Below are 9,197 nucleotides of genomic sequence, written 5' to 3'. Positions count from 1 at the left end.
TGATAGGCAATGAGAATAGAATATTGGAGTGGGAAGGAGGGAGGAGAGAGGGGGGAGGGGATTTGAAACTGGCGCATCTATACGGTGCACCCCTACCCGATAATGGCGCCCAGATGAGAATGCAGTTCCTTCGGACATAAAAGCGATAATTAATACATAAATCCGCAGCTAGTGTCTGCCCCATGAACTCCGGTACAATCTCTAAATCATATGCATCATTTACACGAAGCTGAAATAATGAGATGCTCCAATACGGTGTTTCGAGGCACAAGCTTGATAATTACGCAGCATCAAAGGACGGAGATTTCAATGAAACAAAGATATATGATTGATTTAATCGAGAAACAGTGAAATTGATTAAAACTCAACTTTAATGCTGTAAGCGTCAAAAAGTTAAGGGAAAATCCCGTCAAACATTGAGCGCGAAAATGAAAATCAATATTAATTAGTAATAGGTGTACGATCCGTATCTCAGCATGTATTCACCTCATGAATCAAGCAAAATCAAGAATTTAAGGAAGCGAACATTTTCTTCCTTTTATTCCTTCCCCTCAGGCTTATCTTTGTGGAAAAATTGTAATATCAAGAAATGAATTCACTAATAAATTTCCCACAGGGTTTTTTTAATTTCCCAATCTACGTTCCAATTCTTTATGAGTCATTATCAGTGGCGTATCCAGAATAGGGACAAGGGGGCTAAATGGGGGTTAATCTACCAGCAGTAGTGGAGGCCCGAAAAAATTACCATTCCATCTCGTGTTGTGATTTGTCGCTGAAACATTGTGTATGATATGTTTTCTTTCTTTTCTTTTTTTCTTTGAACTTTGTATAATGTTTCTGTACCTGTTATATAATGTTTTGTATTTTGTATAATAACCTTTGTATAATGTTTTGTATTTTGTACCTGTTCGTTTGTCGCTCCTAACGAGTAAGTGAGTTGATTACATTATTTTATGTTTAATTAATTCTATGTTTAATGTAGTCTATGGTTTTGCGCAAGTAATTTTTTTGCTCCTAGAGGACATGAGTCCTTGAGCAATAAATAAATATCTATATAAATTTAAAAAACTCGAGGAGATAAGAAAAATAAACAATTTAATTGATTTGAACAGAAATATTTATCGGTCGCGCAATAAAAAAATATTTTACAGTCCAAAACCACAATAGAGGCTACATATGCATCTAATTACTGATATGAAATCGAAAAAATACAATTGTTTTATGTTGCTTTTATACGGTATTTACGTACTAAATGCACAGAAAGAATACATTCAGCCACTTATGATTTCTTTCACCTAAATTCATATATGATACCTAGAGACTTATGCTGATAAGGAACAGACGACTATTACCAAGCGTTATGCCGGCCAAATGTTTTGTTCTGAATTTTCAATGAAGCACTAAATATGGAGATAAAATTCAGTGGGATTGAAAGAGGAAGATGGAAAGAGCGGGAAAAAGTTAAATAATTAATTAGAGACGTGAGAACGATTAATCAAAGCCTCTTTGAACTGGTAGTGAACCATTAATTACAATCATGATTCAGAGATTCGTAGACACGCAAGGTGGTGATCGCGACAATATTGTTGGACAGATGAGTTCGCAAGCACACTTCCATACAGAATGGGCTTCAGTGCTCGAAAAACACAAAGCGTATGGACACTGCTGAATTAGACGCAATGAAAGCTCTTGACAAAGTACATTTAAGTGAATTTTAAGGATATTACAGCCATTTCTCTGCAAGTCATCACTGCTTTCCAAATTCTAACATCTCAGTGCTAAAAATCAACCAACCTACTCACTATTTATTTTGCCATCCATCATTGTCCACAGTGGCTATGAGTCCGCGTCATATTGTTTTGGAACTATTCGCACACACACCCTATTGTTGTTCCCTTTTCTACCCTGCGCTTAACCGCTAAAAGAAACTTCTCAAGTCATTGCAGAATTTCGTTGCACCTTATAGCACAGAAAAGGAAATGTCAATAGTCGCTACCCTATTATAATATGACGAACTATTTCTAACATTAAGGCACGTTTTGTGGTTTATTTACATTAATTTCTAGTAATAAGGTCAGAATATTGTCCATTCATCGGTAGTGTGGTCTAATTATGCACCAAAGTCAAAGTAAGTACTCCTTCGTTTATATAACATTTAATCACAATATCGTCAATATGCAAAATAATTCTTTTGGTGCCCCAAAAAACAATTTAGTCACAATGACTCCAGCAATTTACAGAAAAAAGGAAATTAGAGAAGGAAAACGAGCTGAAAATTATTCACTTAATCTCAAGATTGGAGGTAGTGAAGAAATATTTGTCTCGGTTAAGCGCTAGTTTAATTGTGCTCACAACACTAATTTCTGTGCTTCGATATTCGACTAATTAGTGAGAAAATGAATCAAAATGTCTCTTCAAGATAAAAAATAGAAGCTAAAAAAGAAATTAATGGATTCAAAGACAATACGTTGCATGAAAAAAGATTGGAATGGAGGTAAGATCAAAGAACTGGAGGAATGATCAAAGCGCTGCCTCTAGCAGCAAAAAAGAAAGCAGTCCTCGTTTCACTCACTTCTATAACTACTCGTTACACAACTTCAAGCATCGGTATACTTCCTAAATAAGTTCAAATATCGGAAATCGTAAAGAGAAAACAGCTTTAAATTAGAACAGCCTTTGCACATATTTTTCACGGCCAAATGAATTATGAGACAAATTAAGTACCTAGTAGGATATGAATTTCGTTCTTTCGATATTTAAGATTGCATTTTCAACCTTGTAAGTCTATACGAAATCACGCGAATTAAACACTTTAGGCTGAATATGCATCAATATTTTTTCTTTTTATTATTTAACATTTGTATACTACTCATTTTTTACCATTAAAGTATAGTACTAATTAAGGCAGATAAGCGTGGAGTATTTACTACTTATCCTGCCAATACCCTCCTCCTTCGTGGGCTTTCATCTTCAATACACAATAGGGCCAAATCTATCCATTCTACAGTCTATCTAAAAGCCTATACTCACCTACCAGCCAGCTCCTACACCTATAAGCTCCTTAATTTCGCTCGTTTACCCAACATTCTTCCCTCTAACACTGTTTTCCACATCCCCTACACGATAAGGACTCGCTCCATCCATACCTTCTGTCTCCTCCGTATCTCATCTAGAAGCTACCTCTCCTCACCCGTCATCAGATAAACTTCGTCGCTTCTCCTCCTCTACGTCCACTTCACCTTCTCCATTCTTCTACATACCCACATCTTCTATTTTTTTCTAGTACTTTTCGGAATAAAATTAAAAATTGTTGCTAAGTTGGCTCGTACTGTGTCATCAGTGGCGTAGCCAGGAATTTCGTTCGGGGGGTCCAAAACCAGGGGTGAAAAGTTTTGAAAAACAGGATACTAAGTAGAGGGATTTAAACTAATTTTAACCGTTTTCATAATTGAAATAACTTTATTTGTTAAAGAAATATTTTATAAATTATGATTTTTCACTACTTTGTTTTCTTTTATGAAGGAAAATATTTGCGTTTTTATATTTCGGGGGGGGGGGGGGGGGGGGAGGGGGTCACGCTACTGCGTGTCATCAATAATATTTCAATATTCATAATTTTGAGATATATTTCGACGCTTGCGACAACGCTTGTTAGAAAATATTTCACGCATTAACTGACCTTTCCTTGGTATGAATCATCATCACCTTGGTATCGTGCTTACCTCCAGCTCTTCACCCAGATATGTTCACAACAGCTCATCGGACCATTCGGAGAGTTGCAAATGACCTGCGCTGCCAAAACCTTCACGTAATGACATCTCTGCCGCCACAAAGAATGGGGTAGTTAATGAATCACCGCAAATGACCCATAGCGATCGGTCGGAGAGGATAAATAATAAAAAAACAGAGTTTACCGGGGGGTAAATGAATCTGCCGCGGCAGAAAAACAACAGCAATATATATATATTCAGGCGAGGTTATACCGGGAGAGGCCACTGCGGGATTGGTTGTAGCAACTACCCCTTTCTGTCACCTAGAACAATGAACGTAGGTGTCCATAAAAACATTTACCACACATAATTTTGGCAAATTTCAAAATAGTAATTCTATATTGATGCGACAAAGCTCTTAATACTACGAGAGACTTCGCACACAGTCACACGCGCGGGTTAAAAGTAACACAGGCCAACAATGAAAAAACTTTTTTTTACTGAAAATACCTTATTCTTATGTTTTTTAAGTTTCTGAATCCAAATATGATGGTTTAAAAGTTGTATCAACCACCATTTATTCACATTTTCCAGTTAAATTTATGAAACCAAGCAATATTTTTAGAATTTAACAGCTTTTTTATAGTTATAATAAAATTGAAAAAGTAGGTCTAATGAATGAAGATAATGGGGTAATGTTACGGGATAATGTGTAATTAATGTTGGTACTTTACCGAGAAGTACAGCAAGCGATTCATCGCAGAAAAAGCTACACAAGAAGCTTCAAGGAAAAAAGGGAAAGCAAATGTAGTCCAATTCCAGTTGACATGTGAACTTGTGAACCCTGTATTATCACGCTGTAGTAAATACAAACAATTTTATCACGATGCAGTGAACAGTAAATACAAAATAATTTATGATGTAACACAGTGTTTCATTGATTTCCTTATATACCGTATAGGGGTATTAGACTAAATATTAAAACACATATTGCTTGGAAACTATGGGTGATACAAAAAAAACTAAGGCCAGGTTTGGATTCGGCACATAAAAATCTATAAAGATTAGCTACTAAAATAATACATTTTTTTAAACAAAATTTTTTGTTGGCCTGTGTAATTTCACCTAAAATGGGGAAATTAGTAATGAAAAAAATCATTTGAAGAAGTCGGGATTTGAATCCAAATCACTCAATTGCCGGTAAGGTATGGTATGAGGTTTCATATCTGACCGGCAATCGGAAGATCTCGGTTCCAATTCCGTCCATGCCAAATGATTTTACTTTGGCAAATTTATTTAAGGATTTTACTTTGATCATGGCAAATTTTGCCCTTGATTTTAATAAATAATAGCTCCTATGCATTTTTTTTCAGAGCTCAAGCCGATTAACTCAACTAAGTAAACGTAGGAGAAAGAAATCTGCGTGTTTACAAATAACGCGCTAATTATTCATGGCATCTACATTATTGGTAGAACTGAAGACAATAAGTGCCAAAATACTGACTGATGATATAAAGTTATAAAAATCCCTACATAAATTAGCCTAATTTCATGAGGTTTCGTTCCGTCAATATTTTAGTATCAGTATCACTTCTAGTTTTCGGAAATGAATAGATAAACTTCGAGAATTAGGACTTTTAAAGACTGGCAGACATTGCCAGATTTCGATGCAAGCTTTTCGAACTTATCCCTTTGCGACACAAATTTAAGTGGCCAGTTTTCAGTAAAAATTTAAACAGTACTTTTGTTTTTGCAAGAAAAGGTAATGGAATAATTAAAGAGTCAGAATTAATATTTTAAGCAAAGGAATAAGATCCATACAACTTAACGGATTCGCACGATCCTCGCAAGCGAGCAGTCACGCAATCGAGCCTTGTACGAGGCATTCTGAACCCAACGGCCAATACGAACAGGTACAGCAGCGAGTCACCAGATTTAATTTATTTCTTTCAAAATAATATTCTTCTCGCTAATTCTCAGCTTGCTCATAAAGATATATGTCTTAATCCAAAATATTTACCTGCAAGATTCCTCATCATTGTTTATTAAAAACGTAGGTAACAACGATCTAGAGATTTTAAACGAATTTTCCGAAATTCATCGCTAAAGAAAATCGGCCAAATAGTGCTATTATCACGGTCCATCAAAATCCGCAACACGACGGCAAAGTTGCAAAAAAATAACGCTAAATCCCTTAAAAGCCCCGAACGGCTTCTTTCTTCTCGTTGACGTGAAAGGTGTGCGATATTGACCGCTTTAATCATATCGGCATCATTATTAACGGTCAAAGTCGAGCCTCGAGGTTGGCCTCTGACCTGGAACGCCGTGAAACCACGCCACACAATGCCCAAAAGCTCTTCCGTCGCGCCACGCTAAACAATAAGGCTTAGGGGCAGGTGATCATTACGCTGCCCCCTATCGGAAGGCAATTGCACCCTCTGATTAATAGCCATCCCCTGCCGTGATCCTCCGAGCGCCGATGCACGCTTGACTTCTGCACGAGACGCGGGAGGCTGAGGGGAAACGCAAGCATAAACGATGGGACGCGAATTTTTTGTATGGTAACCGAGGGCGTTCTAATGCCAGCCGAACGGTGTTATCCTCATTCCGTCAGAAGACAAGTTATTGTGGATATGACGTCCAAAATAAGTCACTGCTTCACCAAGCAGGGATGCCCAAGGGATACTAAAAAAACTTGCTCGCAGTAAGAGCGTAAAACTCAGGGTGGCAGAGGATCTGACCGATAGCAGTGAGAACCATCATGAACAGATACACAAAAACTGTCCACTTATTTTAATTTCAAAACTCTATTACAAGTGTTTCAATTAGCTCTCAATTATCACCAAGTACTGAGCTGTTTCAATTACACACAGATATGCAGGGTGGAGAAAATTTATGACACGAAATTTTAACACTGGATGGCTGATGTCAGTAGGAACCAAAATTGCTGCTGATGCTAAGGTCGAATACGCACCATTTTTTTAAACTAAGGAAACTCTGATCCAAGCGTTCCAATTGGCCGCGAGTTTGCCTTGATGCCGAATGCTGTGAACAAACATAAATTCGAATTTTTTGCCTGCAAAAGTCGCAGCCAATCGCAGGAGGGAGGGGAAGGATCAGAAGGAAGAATAAGGGGGGGCGGGGTGAGGAAGCACAAAAATATAATTAGGAAAGAATCCATCAAACAGATAAAATAAAATACTGGACTTGCGCCACGTCAGAAGGAATGAAATGGAGGGTGAGAGGGGGGTGTGAGGAAAGGAAATTTGGTAACCATATCTGTCTATAACTGAAATATCTCTCTGTACCTGAAGATGACTGCGACCTAGTTGAAACACTTGCTGTAGAGTTTTGAAATTAAAATAAGTAGACAGTAAAATAATTTTGTGTATCTTTTCACTACGCTGTTCTAAGATGTTTCTCCATAAAATATTAGCGTCGAGAATCATCATATTCACAATCCTTGCATCCAGTTCACTTCCAGCATCTTTTTCTATCTCTGGATACGATTATGCATAGCAGTTTGTGCTTTAAAAAGCACGTTAAAATCTGATAAGGACTGTGGACAAAAAATACAACCCAAAATTTACAAGTTAAATAAACCCGAGAATAAAATTAAAATCAAGGGGGTACCCGGATTCGATCTGGGGACCTCTCGATAAACAGTCGAATGCTCTACCACTGAGCTATAATCCTACTTATTTACTATCATATGGGACTTCAGAGAGTCAGCAAATTACGCTGCAGGGGTTTGCTTGATTTTGATGTTGGAAGGAAAATTACTTTTCTTGGCATTTGCTTTTCCCAATGCAGGCCTTACGCATCCTCGCATTCAAAGGAAGTTCCTGAATCGCTGGATGCGTTCCGGACGATTCAGTGTCGTGTATGCGCGTGCGATTGAAGATATATTACCTTACGATATTTATATTTTATAATTTACCATATCGGGGATAATGTTCATACTCGATAAATAATATCTTAAGCATTCATCTATGGAACTAATCAAACTTCAGGTAAAGCATTCCAAAGGTTTTTCTGTTTTCCAAATGTTGATATTTATTTAATGCGTAGAACTTTATTCATGAACATGTCTTTACTACAAATAGATTAGAGTGGAGTTAGCTTGAAATTGTTAAATCAAGTCTGCGAGCGTACCATCTCATTTTGGTATTCATTTCCGATGCCTTTTTTTCGGTTTGCAAAAAAGCGAAGAAAAATATTTCAATTAACATTGACATAGGAAAGGCTCATTCGTAAAGAATTTCACTGACATCAATATGACATTCTGCGTGTTTCAGGGGCGAAAAAACGCAAAATGTACAAAATGTTATTATTGTCTCGAACGGTATCTGCAGGATGCCGACATGGTTAGTCTATCGCGTTCACTGTCCACTATTGGTTAGTTATCGCGTTTACTGTCCGTTTTATTAATAATAGGCAGCGCAGATCGGCTTCCAACGTGTTTCCCGAGTTATTTCGCATTTCATTCGATTATCTTCGGACAAGATCCTTCTCCATGCCTTCTCAATGCCCTAGCGCTACGTAAATGCAATGTAGAAGGGGAAGAATAGGCATTTTCTTCATAAATGAAACGATTCTTCTCTAATAATTAACATCACCATCATCATCATTTAACTTGTTGCATCGTAATACCTCCCTAGTCACGGTTTTTTCTATTCGTCTTTCATTGTAGCACTCAATATGCCTCTTATACCATTTATAGCTCTTTTTATTCCTCAGCATTAATACCATACCTCTTCTCCTGAGTGGAATTCCTTTATGTTCCGCTTAAAATATCAATACAGCTTTTCTTAACAATTAATTTTGCTTTTGATATTAATACTAAGCTTCGCTCTCACAAATTCAACCAAGCCAGATCTTCAGATCAAAATGATCAGATCAGATCCAAAATGCCGAAGGTTTACTAAAATATATAACGAATTTCGACTGTTAGATGATTGGTGCCATAAAACAGTAAGCGAAAATTTCCAACTAAATGCGATTAACTATTTGTATTATCAGGTACCAATTCTCTCTAATGAGCGCCATCTATATTCGCGCATTTTATTTTCCGTCCTAGGAATTAATTGATTGATCGATTCAATTTTACATAGCGTTATGAGACCATAAAAATCACTAAGACATACAAACAATTGTCCGCTTTGAAGATTTTTTTAAATACTTATAAAATTCAATACACTGAAAAAGGGAAAAATATTTCAGCTCAGGCTCTCTATAATCTAAGGATATTAACAGTAACTGTCAATGTCAGTCAAATTTGTAATTACCCCTCGGCATGCTCGGCTCACGGCATCAAGAGAAGGTTCATAATTTGTCGGAGCTGCCACAAGCAGGAATCGGAGCAGCATGGTTCTGCATAAAACCTTACCCTGAGGAGAGCCTTTGATCGGTGAGCTGTCATACCTATCTTTCGTAGGCCTGAGGCTGCTTCTTTGTGCGTCCTGATCATTTCCGTCGATTCAAACA

Source organism: Ischnura elegans, chromosome 6 (genome assembly GCF_921293095.1).
Source record: "Ischnura elegans chromosome 6, ioIscEleg1.1, whole genome shotgun sequence".
Lineage (NCBI taxonomy): Eukaryota > Metazoa > Arthropoda > Insecta > Odonata > Coenagrionidae > Ischnura > Ischnura elegans.
The sequence above is the reverse complement of the archived record's forward strand: the minus strand, read 5'-3'. Positions refer to the sequence as shown.